The sequence below is a fragment of the Hibiscus syriacus genome, unplaced genomic scaffold, assembly GCF_006381635.1.
Source record: "Hibiscus syriacus cultivar Baekdansim isolate YM2019G1 unplaced genomic scaffold, ASM638163v2 tig00111095_pilon, whole genome shotgun sequence".
In the NCBI taxonomy this organism is placed as follows: Eukaryota; Viridiplantae; Streptophyta; class Magnoliopsida; order Malvales; family Malvaceae; genus Hibiscus; species Hibiscus syriacus.
Genome location: NW_024062980.1, coordinates 11,732,440 through 11,746,751, shown reverse-complemented (window position 1 = coordinate 11,746,751; position 14,312 = coordinate 11,732,440).

Here is a 14,312-nt window from a genome sequence, read left to right as displayed (position 1 = left end):
GACCCCATATGAAGCTTTGTATGAAAAGAAGTGCATAACATCATTAAATTGGTTTGAACTAAAAGAGCGAGACTTAGTTGGCCCATATTTGATAAAAGAAATGGAAGAGAAAGTGAAAGCTATCCAGGATAATCTTAAGATAGTCTCCGATCGACAAAAGTCTTATACAGGTTTGAAAAGAAGAAATTGAATTTCAACTGGGAGACAAGGTATTTCTAAAAGTGTCACCTTGGAAGAAAGAATTGTGATTTAGGCGCAAAGGAAAGCTAAATCTGAGATTTATTGGACCTTATAAGATTTTAAAAAGGGTCGGACCAGTAGCATATCAATTAGATTTACCTCCAGATATGGACAAGATCCATAATGTTTTTCACGAGTCGATACTTATAAGGTACCGATCAAATCCATCCCATGTCATCATACCCAAAGAAATAGTGGACCAGATTTAACTTACGAAGAAGAACCAGTGTGGATCTTGGCTAAAGAAAACAAGGAACTGCGTAACAAGAAGATTCCTTTAGTTAAAGGGCTTCGGCAAAACCATAAGGTGGAAGAAGCTACTTAGGAAAGAGATGAGGACATGAGTAAGCATTTTCCACACCTCTTCGTATCAGGTACTTCTTTAAATTCGTGGACAAATTTTCTTAAGGGGAGAATTATAATACCCCAAATATCAGGTCAGTGACTATATTGATAGGATTTAAAATTTTGAGTAATAAATTGAATAAATGATAAAGTATAAGAAAAGATTTAGTAAATTGTATTGAAGACCAATTAGTAATAATGGAATAATGAAAGGGTATTTTGGTCCTTTAGAGGAAAATGGATTTAAAATGCTTTTTTAATTAAGGTATTTAAAAAGAGGAAAAGCGGGAAAGAGGAAAAATAAGCTAGGTTATCTCCTCTTTTCCTTCTTCCCGTGTGTCTTTCTCTCCATAGCCAAAGGTAAGTTTCCTCCAAGTTGGTTTTTCCTTTAGTTTAATGGCTGGTATTGAAACCTTAAGTGTTATAGAGGCTTAAGGAAGGGTTAAAGATGATTTAAAACTAAGAGATGAATGATTTATTTGAGATTGAAGAAAAAGAGTTTTTGAATGATATGTTGAAATGTGAGTTTTTATTGATGTTTGTATATTTGACTTGTCAAATATGTAAAAAAAAGATTAGAAACATTGGATGTGATCAAAAACATGTATGAAAAAGTAGTATGATTCTTGGTTTGGGATGTTCTTTGGAGAAATTAGATGTTATATAAAGCTAAATTGAGGAAAGTTAGTTGGGTGAAGTGATGTTAAGCTTAAGGGTATTGTTTGAGGTAAAAGTAAGAGATTTAATCAAAAATTTGATAAAAATCGGGCTGAAAAATGGAAAATATGGGTAAGGGTATCAGTATTGGAATAACAATACCGATACTATAGGTTTAAATTTAAAGAATTACGATGAACAATATCGATACTTATGTACTTAGTATCAATATTTTATGGGTATCGATACTAAGAGGAAGGTATCGATACCATGGATTCCAGAATGCAAAAAAGATATCAATACTGAAAAGGAGTATCGGAACCATACTATAGAAGTATCGATACCATGGTAGGGGTACCGATACTACTGAGCCTGGAAAATTTAAGATATGAGGAATTTTAATAGAAATTGCATATAATAGTACTTTTGAGTATTATTAAAAGTATAAATGTTAGAGAGTATACTAACATTGGTATGGTGTGTGTACTTAATGGATGCTTGTGTAGATCATAACCAAGCTCCAGAGTCAAGTAAGAAAAAATGCAAGGATAAGGTTATCGAGTAGTTGGACGTCATTACAACATACTAGGGAGGTATATTAGGGGAGTGCATTTATTATAATTATATGGGATGAGGAAGACTCGCAATGAGTCAACCTCTAATGTTTTGATTTAATGTATATTTTACAGTATTTAATATATTTTTATAACGTGTATGGAAATGATATTATGAATAAGTTTTAGAGTATGAAGTGCTTTATAATGAAAATTAAATGCATAACGGTGCATTTTGGCAGAAAGGTGCCACTAAAGCAAATTAAATGTATAACGATGCATTTTTGGCAAAAAGGTGCCACTAATGCAAATTAAATGCATAACGGTGCATTTTTGGCAGAAAGGTGCCACTAATGCAAGTTAAATGCATAACGGTGCATTTTTGGCAGAAAGGTGTCACTAATGCAAGATAAAGGTATAACGTTGCGTTTTTTTGCAGAAAGGTGCCACTAATGCAAGTTAAATACATAACAGTGCATTTCGCATAAAAGGTGCCACTCATGGTTAAACTGAAAAGGTTTAAAATGATTCTCGTGAAGTATAAGAATTATTTCAGATTTTGATAGTCATGATATACTTATGTATGAATTGCAGTTTCTTTACCATATTATGCCTCACTAAGTAAATACTTAGCGTGTGTTGATTTCTCATGTAGGAAATAGATAAGACTAGCAGAGTAAAGAATGCAGCAAAGATCATCAATTCAAGGTTGACTCATCAGTAACTGTAGGACAATTATGTCTCTTTTTGGTAATTAGATGGCATGTATCTGAACTTAAGAAAACGCTCTGGAATGTATTAAATTTTCAATTTTTGTAATATGTTTCATTGAATGTTTTATTATTATACTAAAATGTTTTGTTGTATTTTTGAAACAAAATTTTATGGGTTTTACAAATAAGTGAATGTTTTTAAAAGTCATGTGACACCTATGACTTGTGTACGGAAACATATACAGGAAATGAGTGTTAGACTCTATGCTTAGGAACTTTAGAAATTTTTTAGGAAAGAAAGATTGAATGCCTTAGTGTGTATTAATGAGAATGAATTCTTAGAGGCTAAATTAAACTCCCTTATGTTTATGAATTGTGGTAAATTGCAAATAAATGCTTCGGCATAACTGTAAAGAGACACTCCTCTTCGCTATGGCATTTCCTGGATACATCGTTTCAATAAATGGCAGTCATAGTATATGATTGAGTGAAAGTAGTCACTAGATGACTTTATACATTTGCCATGTGTTGTAGTACCTAGATACCACATTCAAATAAATCGCAACAATATCATAAGTAAAGGGTAGTTGTGATAGACTGACTCCCCTCATAGTAGTTTAAAAAAAAAATAATTAGGTGTTAAGGAAATGGGAGTAATGAACTTGTGCTTAAATGTGAAAACATGCTACTATAGAACAGTAGATTTTCTTTATAATCTTTCTAACTTGACTAAGCATAGATTGGATACAGTCATGCATACACACTCGCAAAAGACCTTGTCCTTGGTAATATTCTTGAAATCTCCACTTGTCTAACTTGTTGTTTATAATACATTTATGAGGGTTGAAACTCTATCCCACATGATTGTCCTGAAACTAAACTTTGCCATGACTTTTTTCTCTTGCTAGCTACTGTTCATTGCTTGAGGACAAGTAAAAGCTTAAGTTTGGGGGTGCGGTATCTCTGTAAAAAAGGCTAAATTTAGAGCCTTTTCACTTAAGTTATTGGTCTTCTTATGGTGCATGTATGTTCATTTAGATGCATTTAGAAGAATATAATTACATCTGGTGGTAAAGATTTGCCTTGACATATTATTTTGTAAATGGTGTTATTTTATGGGAAAGATTGTGTTTTGTTATTGATGTACAGGTTGATAAAGCAAAGGGTGAGCAGGGAGAATTGCCGCAACATTCCCAGATGGTGAGCAAAGGAGAATTGCCAAGGCAATTTGGGATGACTCCTTTACATAGAAAAAGACAAAAATAAAGAATATATTTTTATGGGAACTTTCAGCTGTCCAGCACTCACATGTTTTCTGCTGTTAACCATCTTGGAGGGGACCACTACTACCTTTGTACCCATTTTCATGTGAAGGGAATGTATCTTAGGGTACTATCGGAATTGTTTCACTCAAACATGGGTTATTCCCCTGGTATAAATAGAAAAGGTGGCCGTAAAATTCAAAGGAGGATTCTTTGAGGGAAAAAGTATGTATAACCCTCTAAAAGAGTTATATTTGGTAGCCTTAATTACCTAGGTTTAGTTTGAACTTAAGCATATTTAGAAGCATTTTAGCATTAAATTTACTTAATTTTTGACATTCTGCTTGATAGGAGCGTCGTGGGTTATTAAGGGTTAAAAATAATTTTTGTTGTTGCAAATTGTTGCACTGATGTTGTAGCACTGTAGAAAATACTGATCGGATGCTGTAATAGTCGTCTAAGCTTCAGACGGTTGGAAAACCCTTCTGGATTGGGATGGCTGGCTTGGGTAGCTGTCATGTGGATGGACAATACCTAAAACATGGATATTTCCTATCGGGCATTGGAATTATCGTTCAAGCTATAAAAGGGGAGCACTTTGGTACAAAAAGTGTGATGATTGGGAGAGATCCAAAGTACAATTTCCCCATTATTTCTTCTCAAGCCATGGATGCCTAAATCCCCTGCCCGGGATTGTCGCAGCACAAAGAAAGCTTGCTAAGGAGCTTAAGCAGTTAGCAGATCAAGTCCAATGCCTTGTATTGAGAGAGGGAGTGATTTGAATGGTTAAACTTTTGTTAGATGGTTATTATGAACTTTGTATTTTGTGTTTACTTGGGTATTTAGTTTATGAGCTTTGAACTTCATGATTGTAAGTAGAAATATTTTGTAATTAAATATATATATTGTTTTTGTTTGAATCTGGAAATATTTTCATTTGAATTGCTATATACATTTGGGAGGTTTGGTGTTACTGAGTAGCATACGTACACTGAAAATTGTGCAGCCATTATATTAGCATTGTTAATAGTTTGAATCTTTAATTAATGAAAGTTATTAAATTAGTTCAAATGGTTTTAATCAATGTTGATCACATCGACTAAGTATATCATGTTTGCATAACATTTGGAAGTCATAATATCATATTCTTTTATTTGATAGTTGACCAATTGCTTTCTGGAATGTTTTAGCATGAACTGCTACTTCTCGTGATTGATTTCATTACTTTCTATCTAGCATCTCGTTTCCTTGATACATTTTGCTACTAAAATTTTTAATGAAAACAATATGCTACTAAAAACTCTAATGAAAACAATATGCTCTCTGTGGGTTCAACATATGAAACTCTCATAGTTTTCACTTTATTACTTTATTTGTGATGCACGTGCATTGTATGCGATAACATTTTCGTAGCATCAGTAGGCAAGAGTAAAAATGGGAGTGAAAGTTTTCGTTTTTTCCTTTTCATCTTCTTAGTGGTAACCTCCATATCCAAGCTTAGGGAAATGGCGAGCTAAGCGTATGAGAGGAGCTTGTGTCATTCGTGGTAGTCCGAGGAACAACCGATAGCGCGCGTTATGAATTTCATCCACCCTTATGCTTTTATTTTCATCCGATTACTTGGGTTGTAACGAATGTTTTATTCTTTTAGATATTTCAAACCCCACCATGAATTAAACCTTATTTGGTGTACGTTTTTATAGATGATTAAGTGTTTGTTTTGATGAATGATTTGAGTTTTTATGTTTATCTATTTGTTTTTCTCATTGTGTTTAATTAATTAGGATAGTAAGAGCTATGAGAGTAGCCATTTCTTAGGTAGAACACTTAGTCATTGAGAGAAACTAGGTGAAAGATCCTTAGTGTTTGAGAGAAACTAAGGGAGGATCAATGTGAACAATGGGTTTTAGCTGCCAACTAAGACCTAATCCACCTAAGAGATAAGGATAGGATTTCAACGACTAAAAGAAGTAGTGCTATCTCATTCATTCTCAGATTCTCAATTTAATTTATTTGTTTACACTTTATACATCTCATTTTGTCGTTGCATTTCCGCTTGCTATTTTCTATACTACCACTGAGATTCTACCTCCATACATTTCATCTTGACACAACATTATCATATTTTCATACCATCATATTAACTATACTTAGTTATTTTAGAGTAGTGCATAAACTTTACTCAAGATCCTTTCCATCCCTGAGGAGACGATACTCGCTCACTATTATATTACTTGTTCGATTGTGTATACTTACACATTTTTACGTGTAATTTATAGGACTCGCAATATGCGAAAAATCATATATGAAAATGCCAAGCTAAGTTAATTGCCAATTAATAAAGAGTGAAGGAAGATTATTCAAGATAACCTAATATAGCTTATAATCGATAGAAGTCTTACGCAGACTTAAAGAGTAAATATATTGAATATCAAGATGGTGATAAAGCATTTCTCAAGGTATCACTTTAGAATAAAGTATTACGATTTGGACACAAAGGAAAGCTGAATCCGAGATTTATTGGACCTTATGAGATTCTAAAATGAGTTGGACTAGTGTCTTATCAGCTAACATTGCCTCCAGAAATTGACGGGATTCATAATGTTTTTCATGTATCGATGCGTAGGAAGTATCGATCAGATCTTCGTATGCCATTACCCAGAGGAAATAGAGATTCGACCAGATATGACCTATAAAGAATAACCAATAGAGATTTTGGCTCGAGGAGTCAAATAACTACGAAACAAGACAATCCCTCTGGTTTCTTTGGCGGAATCACAAAGTTGAGGAGGCTACTTGGGAAAGAGATGAGGACGTGAAAAGGTAGTACCTGCATCTCTTTACATCAGGTACGTACTAAAATTTGAGGATGAATTTTTCTTAAGGGGGAGAATTGTAACACCCAAAATTTTGGTTAGTTACCAAAACGTAAATTTTAAAAGTTTGGTGACCAAAGTATAAAATTGGGAAAGTTTAGGGACCAAAGTGGTAATTTTCTCAAAAAGTATTCCATAAATGAATAGTTCATCACCAAGAATGATGTTTTGGTGGTAATAAGATTTTTGATACAAAATTTGTGTTAAAGCTATAAATGGCTAAAATTTTGAAATTTTTTGAAAATATTAAATTAAGTTTAGAAATATTATTTCCACATTTTAAAATGGTATAAAATAATGAGGATCATTTGATTTGAGAATTTATTTCCATGTTCAATTTGGTTCATTAAATAAAAATGGCAAGATTGAAGTTTTTGGAAAATAACATGGGTAAAGTTGTGTAGGGTAAATATTTTTGTTCATCTTTGACTTTGGGAAGATGATAAGTGTTATGTGTCTTGGAATTGAGGTAATTATCAAGTTTATTAATGGTGAAATTGTCATTTCCCATTAAATAAATTTTAAATTCATTTAAGCTTAATAAATGACAAATTAACATGAAATTTCATGAAAATAAGGCCTTTTTCAAGCTTCATTTTGTGCTCCTTCATACCCTATGTAAGAGAAAATTTCATTTTTCATTTTCAAGCAATTTCCTTAGGTGTTTGGATTAAGATGTGAACTAGAAAATTGTTCTATTCGATGAGCTTTATCATTTGGTACCAATATTGCATGATAATCTTGCTTGAGTTCGAAGATCCTAAATTTTAGGGTTTATGTTCATGTTAGGGTTTAAGGAGATGATGTTAGATTTTGAGGTTATTAATGTTGTAGAAATATTTCCAAACTTGATTGATGATTAAAACCACCTATACATGCTTATAATAGGTTCAGCCTAAACCTTAATTTGGGGAAAAGTTGTGTTTTGATGAAATTAAGTTAGGATTTTGATTATAAAGGCTTTGAAATATTGATTAGATGTTGATTTCATGCTTAAATCAAGTGAGAATCATTGAATTTAAACCCCTATAAGGTTCAACCCCAAGGAAAATATTGGGGAAATTGTGAAAAATTTCACATGGCTTAGAAATGATATTTAGAAGGTTTTACAATCCTTAAAAAAATTTAGGATCATTTTATAATTTTTCAAAAGTTAGGGGACCTATTATGTAATTTTGAAAAGTTATGGGGTAAATGTGTAATTACTTAATAGTTGATGTACATTTCTGGAATTTTATTTTAAAGGGCTAAAATTGTTGTTAGAATGTGAAATTGGGCTATTTTGGGAAGTTACCGAAGTTTGAGCATCAAATGGTAAATATTGAGAAAATTAGTGACTTAAGTTGTAATAATGGCATTGTAGAGGTATTGGGCTGGAAATTAAATGTTGGAATTTTATTTGAGCTATTTGGGACTTGGAATGAAGAAATAATGGCAAGGGATCATTATGAGTAAAAAGGCAAAATTAAGATGAATTCTAGAAGAATTCGAAAATAGTAGTACTTTTGAGTGTTATTATTGTGCTTAAATATTTTCATAAAGTTTTATGAAAATGATTTTTATTGAATAATTTTAGGGTATGAATTGCCCTAAAACCACATTATTTAACGTCTATTAATGTTTTGGAATTTTTGTTTAATCTGCAATTTGGATATAATAGCCTATTATATGTACATTAAGAGTCGTAAGTACAATTGTAATACATTGAATAAGGTGGTTATCGTTTGATATTGTTTAATGCATTATTAATTTCTTGTAGTAGTACATTTGTTGTACTATGCACTATGTGTGCAAGGATGGTATTCATAATAAATTGCCACTCCAGAATTGTTAGTATAGTATCACTGTGTACTATAGTACTTATACGTCATTATATCACTTAGGTGTTAATTGTTACCTTGCGTTCACATCTGTCATACATAGTGTTGTGAATGGATTTTTGAATACACCGATTGATAAGTATGCTATGCATATGAAAATAATATTTCGCAAGTTATATGACGGAAACTTGGCTTATAAAGTCAGTTTTATGCGTTTATATATATTTTATACGAAGTAAAATCATATTTTGATCTATTATGATTATTTATGTTTCTAAAATGCCTTACTTTATTATGCCTCACTAAGTGAATACTTAGTGTGTGATTGTTTCACACACAGGTTTCAGCGTACTTTCAGAGTGAGGAGTGTAACAGATATCATCTGTCAAGGGTTGCCTTATCTGTAACAGTATGACATCTCTAGATGTTCTTTTGATATTACTAGTTGGCAGGTGCTTAGTTATGTTATGATGCTCTGGTAGGATATTTGATAATTGGTTTGTATTATTATGTTTCACATGTAGGTTTTAGCGTACTTTCGGATTGAGGAGTGCAATTGATATCATCTATCAAGGGTTGCCTTATCAGTAACAGTATGGTATCTCTAGATGTTCTTTTGATATTACTAGTCAGCATGTATTTAGTTATGTTATGATGCTCTGGTAGGATATTTGATAACTGATTTGTATTATTATATAATGTTCAAACTTAAACTACTATGTGATGGACTTAAACGTCATTTTATAGAATTATCCGTCAAAGAACATTTTATATATTATAACATTAAACTGTTTTATTTAAAGAAATAAAATTTTACAAATTTTCAATTATAGAAAATTGTTGAAAACATTTTTGATGTTTCGATATAACAAATTAAAGTTAAATGAATTTTAAGATTTTACAAATGATTTTATACGTATATTCTACTCAAATAATCGAATATCAAATCAATTACTCCAAGTCTTTTCAAGATCAAATTCAAACCTTACTAAATGTGTAAACTTGTGTTTTACACTTAATATATTTTTGAAACAATTTTCACAAAGTATTTTGAACCAAAATCAAGCCTAAAATCAATTTTTCAAAGCGATGCACCGATCCATGCATCAATGCACCATGGAATAAATTGAACATCGAATGAATTTCATGCATCAATGCACATACTATGCATCGATGCACTCAGAGTTTTATGAAAACATCGAATGCATTTGATGCATCGATGCACTAGCCATGCATCGATGCACTCAGGCTATTTTGAAACATCGAATGCATTTTATGCATCGATGCACTCTCAGTGCACCGATGCACTAAGGGTTCAACGATCAAAATATTTGAATTTTACACTTGATGCACCGATGCACCATGGGTATGCATCGATGCACAGACGCTCCCAACTGATTTTATTAATTGTTTTCATACTTAAACGACTATATTGACTCCACTAACCATCCTCAACGTTCAGAATCATTTGAAGGAGTATTTAAACAAGTCTAGAAGCCATTGATCAACAACAATCAAGAAGAAATCATAGAGAAACAAGAGAGAAAACATCAAACATCAAGTTTGTGCAATCCAAGCCAAATTTCCTTTCAATATTCATTTTGTTTTCAAGAACACAATTTGTGCTCGATTGTAATAATATTTGAGTGTTCTTATCTTGTTCTAGAATTGTGCAAACATATTACATTGTGAGGTTTTCCTTGTAAGTTTGCAAATTTGTATATTTCTCTTTGAAAAAGAGTGTGCTCAAGAATTGGGGTATAATTCTTGAGGTAGTTGTAAGGTTACTCTTTGTCCTCAAAAGAAAGAACAAATTAGTGAATTTGTTGGAAAATCCTTAGTGTGGATAGCTAAGGTAGTGGACGTAAACTTTGGTTGAGAAAGTCGAACCACTCTAAATCGCTGTGCAATTACTTTTAATTTTCTGCAAAAGCTTCCACTAATTTTTTAAATTGCCAATTCACCCCCTTCTTAGTCGATTTCGTCGATTGATTAACTCAAGAATTGGTATCAGAGCCTCACTCATTTGAAGGTTTAACCACCTCTTGAGTCGATTCGGGAAGAGTTAAATCAATAAAGATGGCGTCCACCTTCGATTCATTCTCCATGGAAGAATCCATACCAATTGACGTGTCTCCACACTTCAACGGGACAAATTATCATCGTTGGAAGAGGTTTATGATTATATTTATCCAATAATTTGATATGGAAGCTTGGATGATAATCGAGAAAGGATATTCCTCTCTTACAAAGAAGGCAAAGAAGTGGAGTGATCAAGAACGGAAGAAAGCTCAACAAAATACAAAGGTTATTCACATGTTGTGTTGTGCAATTGATCCTAATGTATATAAAGGAGTTTCTTCTTGTTCAAATGTCAAGGAAATGTAGGATAAGCTTGAGGAGATATATGGAGACAAGGAAGAAGAAGAACCAATAAAGGTGATGTCTCTATTAGCTCTCACAGAGCCAAAGGTATCTTCTAACTCAAATAAATTAAATTCAAAATCTTTTAATGAGTTACAAGATGCTTATGATGAATTATTTTCGGAGTTTGAGACCATGAACTCCAAATATAAGAATTTGATTTCTAAATTTATAGCTAAAAATGATCTTCTTTTGAAAGCTAAAACAGACTTGGAAAAGCAAAATGAAATGTTGAAAAAGGAGTTAGAGCTTTCAAAACTAAAATCTGAAAACTTTGAAAAAGAAATTTTCAAATTAAACAAACTTCTTCTAGAAACGAAAATGGATTTTGAAAATCAAAATGAACTCTTGAAGAAGAATTTAGAGCTTTCAAAAATGAAATTTGAAAGTATTGAAAAAGAAAATTTTGATTTGAAAGTTAAGCTTGAATGCTTAACAAAAGAAAAAGAGATCATTTTAAATAATTCATCTAGTTCAATAATGACAATATGTTCACATTGTCATTATCATGGTCATAAGGAACATACTTGTCCTTTAAAGAAAGGAAAAAGATATAAAATTATACAAGTATGGGTTCCAAAAGGAACAAGGGGCATTGAAACTAACATTCACGGATCCAAAGCAATTTGGATACCAAAATCTACTTAAATGTCTCCTGTAGGTGTGTGGGAGCAATAGTGATGAAGATGATGATATTCAAGATGCTCTAGCCACACATGAAAAAATAATGGGTAACCTCTAAACTTAATGTAATTATTTTATTTGGTTGCTCATTTAGTTTATGCATGCATGAGGTTTTAAATATTCTAAATTATTATGTTTTATCTCATGTATGTTTAAAGATATTGTATGATGAACATAGTAATTTTCGGTAATGTTTTATAAACTCTAGTTCATCATATTAATTTTTGGTCAAAATTGTTTTTAAAATATAATTGATATATATTTAACAATTGATATTGATTTTTCAAGAACTTTGGTTTTTACAAATTTTTGACCTTAAACGTTTTAATGTTTATGCATAGATTTCAAATTTTCAATGATATCAACTTTTAATGCATAACATCTTTAAAACTTTATGCATATGCACTTAATCTCTATAATATCATTGCATAATGTTTTATATGTGAATGGATTAAAGCATAATCTTCTGAGTATTAGTCAATTATGTGATAAGGGATTCAATGTCATGTTTGAAACCAATGGTTGAAAAGTTATTGACATTGCATCTAATCGGATTATGCTTGTTGGTCATAGAATATGAAACATTTACATGGTGCATTTAGACTCTATAGAAATAACTAATTTATGCATAGTTGCTAAGGATGAGCATGATAGTTGGTTATGGCATAGGAGACTATGACATGCTAGTATGAGTGTTTTGCAACAGTTAATTCAAGGAGATTTGGTTCGAGGGCTGCCTAAACTAAAATTTGATAATGATAAAATCTGTGATGCTTGTGCTAAAGGAAAACAAAAACGAATTTCTTTTAAATCCATTAATGGTGTATCAACTAGTAGAGTATTACAATTGATCCATTTAGATCTTTTTGGACCATCTAGAACTACTAGCTTGGGTGGAAAACAATATGCAGTTGTCTTGGTAGATGACTATTCTAGATATACTTGGGTTCTATTCTTAAGTACTAAAGATGAAGCATTAGAAAAATTCATCACGTTTTCAAAAGTAATCCAAAACGAAAAAGGTTACTTTATAACTAGTGTTAGGAGTGATCATGGAACTGAATTTGAATTAGATTTACCGATTTTTTTAATTCAAATGGTATTAGCCATAATTTTTCAGCACCTAGAATCCCTCAACAAAATGGAGTTGTTGAGAGGAAAAATCAAACTTTAGAAGAAATGGCTAGAACCATGCTTTGTGAAAACAATTTGCCAAAATATTTTTGGGCAAAAGCCACAAATACCGCTTGTTATATTATTAATCAAGTAATGATTAGGCCTATTTTGAAGAAAACTCCATATGAACTTTTTTAAAAATAAAAAGCCTAACATTAGCTATTTCCATCCTTTTGGATGTAAATGTTTTGTTTTAAACAACGGTAAAGACAATCTTGGCAAATTTGATGCTAAAAGTGATGAAGGAATTTTTCTGGGTTATTCCTTAAATTCTAAAGCTTATCGAGTATTTAATAAAATAACTTTGGTTGTAGAAGAGTCTATACATGTTGTTTTCGATGATAATCTCCTTCCGAGGAAGGATTCTTGTTTGAATGATGATGTAGGTTTTATAAATACAAATAACGTTAGACATGACGTTGGAGAACCATCATCAAAGGAAGAAACAAAAGATGAGGAAACTCATGATCCTCTCGATAATCCAACCATTGAAGAAAGGGAAGTATCTTTCCCAAGAGAGTACAACTATGTCAAGGATAGTGAAATTATAGGTGATCCATCCAAAGGGGTAACAACTCGATCTTCTCTTAGAAATATTGATAATTATGTTGCATTTATCTCATGCATAGAGCCTAAGAATATTAAAGAAGCATTAAATGATGAGCATTGGATTATGGCTATGCAATAAGAGTTAAATCAATTTGAGAGAAGTGGAGTATGGACATTAGTTGAAAGGCCTAGTAATAAATCTACTGTAGGTACTAGATGGGTATTTAGGAATAAGCTTGATGAAAGTGGTAATATAGTGAGAAACAAGGCTAGACTTGTTGCTCAAGGGTATACTCAAGAAGAGGGCATAGACTATGATGAAACATATGCTCCCGTAGCTAGGATGGAAGCAATTAGAATGTTATTAGCATTTGCATGTTTTCATGAATTTAAATTATATCAAATGGATGTTAAAAGTGCATTTTTAAATGGTTTTATAAAAGAAGAAGTGTATGTGGAACAACTTTCTGGGTTTTGAAGATTTAAAATTTCCAAATCATGTTCTTAAATTGACAAAAGCGCTTTATGGCTTAAAACAAGCTCCTAGAGCTTGGTATGAAATATTGTCAAACTTTTTAATTGAAAAAGGTTTTTCCAAAGGGAAGGTTGACACTACATTGTTTTTAAAGCATAAAGGTAAAGATTTATTAGTAGTTCAAATTTATGTTGATGATATAATATTTGGTTCTACTAATGAGGATTTTTGTCAAGAATTTTCTAAGCTAATGCAAAGTGAATTCGAGATAAGCTGATGGGGGAGCTCTCATTTTTCTTAGGACTCCAAATCAAGCAAAGAAAAGATGGTATCTTCATCAATCAAGCTAAGTACGTCAAAGATATTTTCAAGAAGTTTGGACTGGAAAATGGGAAACCTCATGACACTCCAATGAGCTTATCAACAAAGCTTAACATAGATGAAGGAGGTAAATGTGTGGATGTTAAATTATATAAGTCAATGATTGGTTCTTTGCTTTATCTAACTTCAAGTAGATCGGACATTATGTTTAGTGTT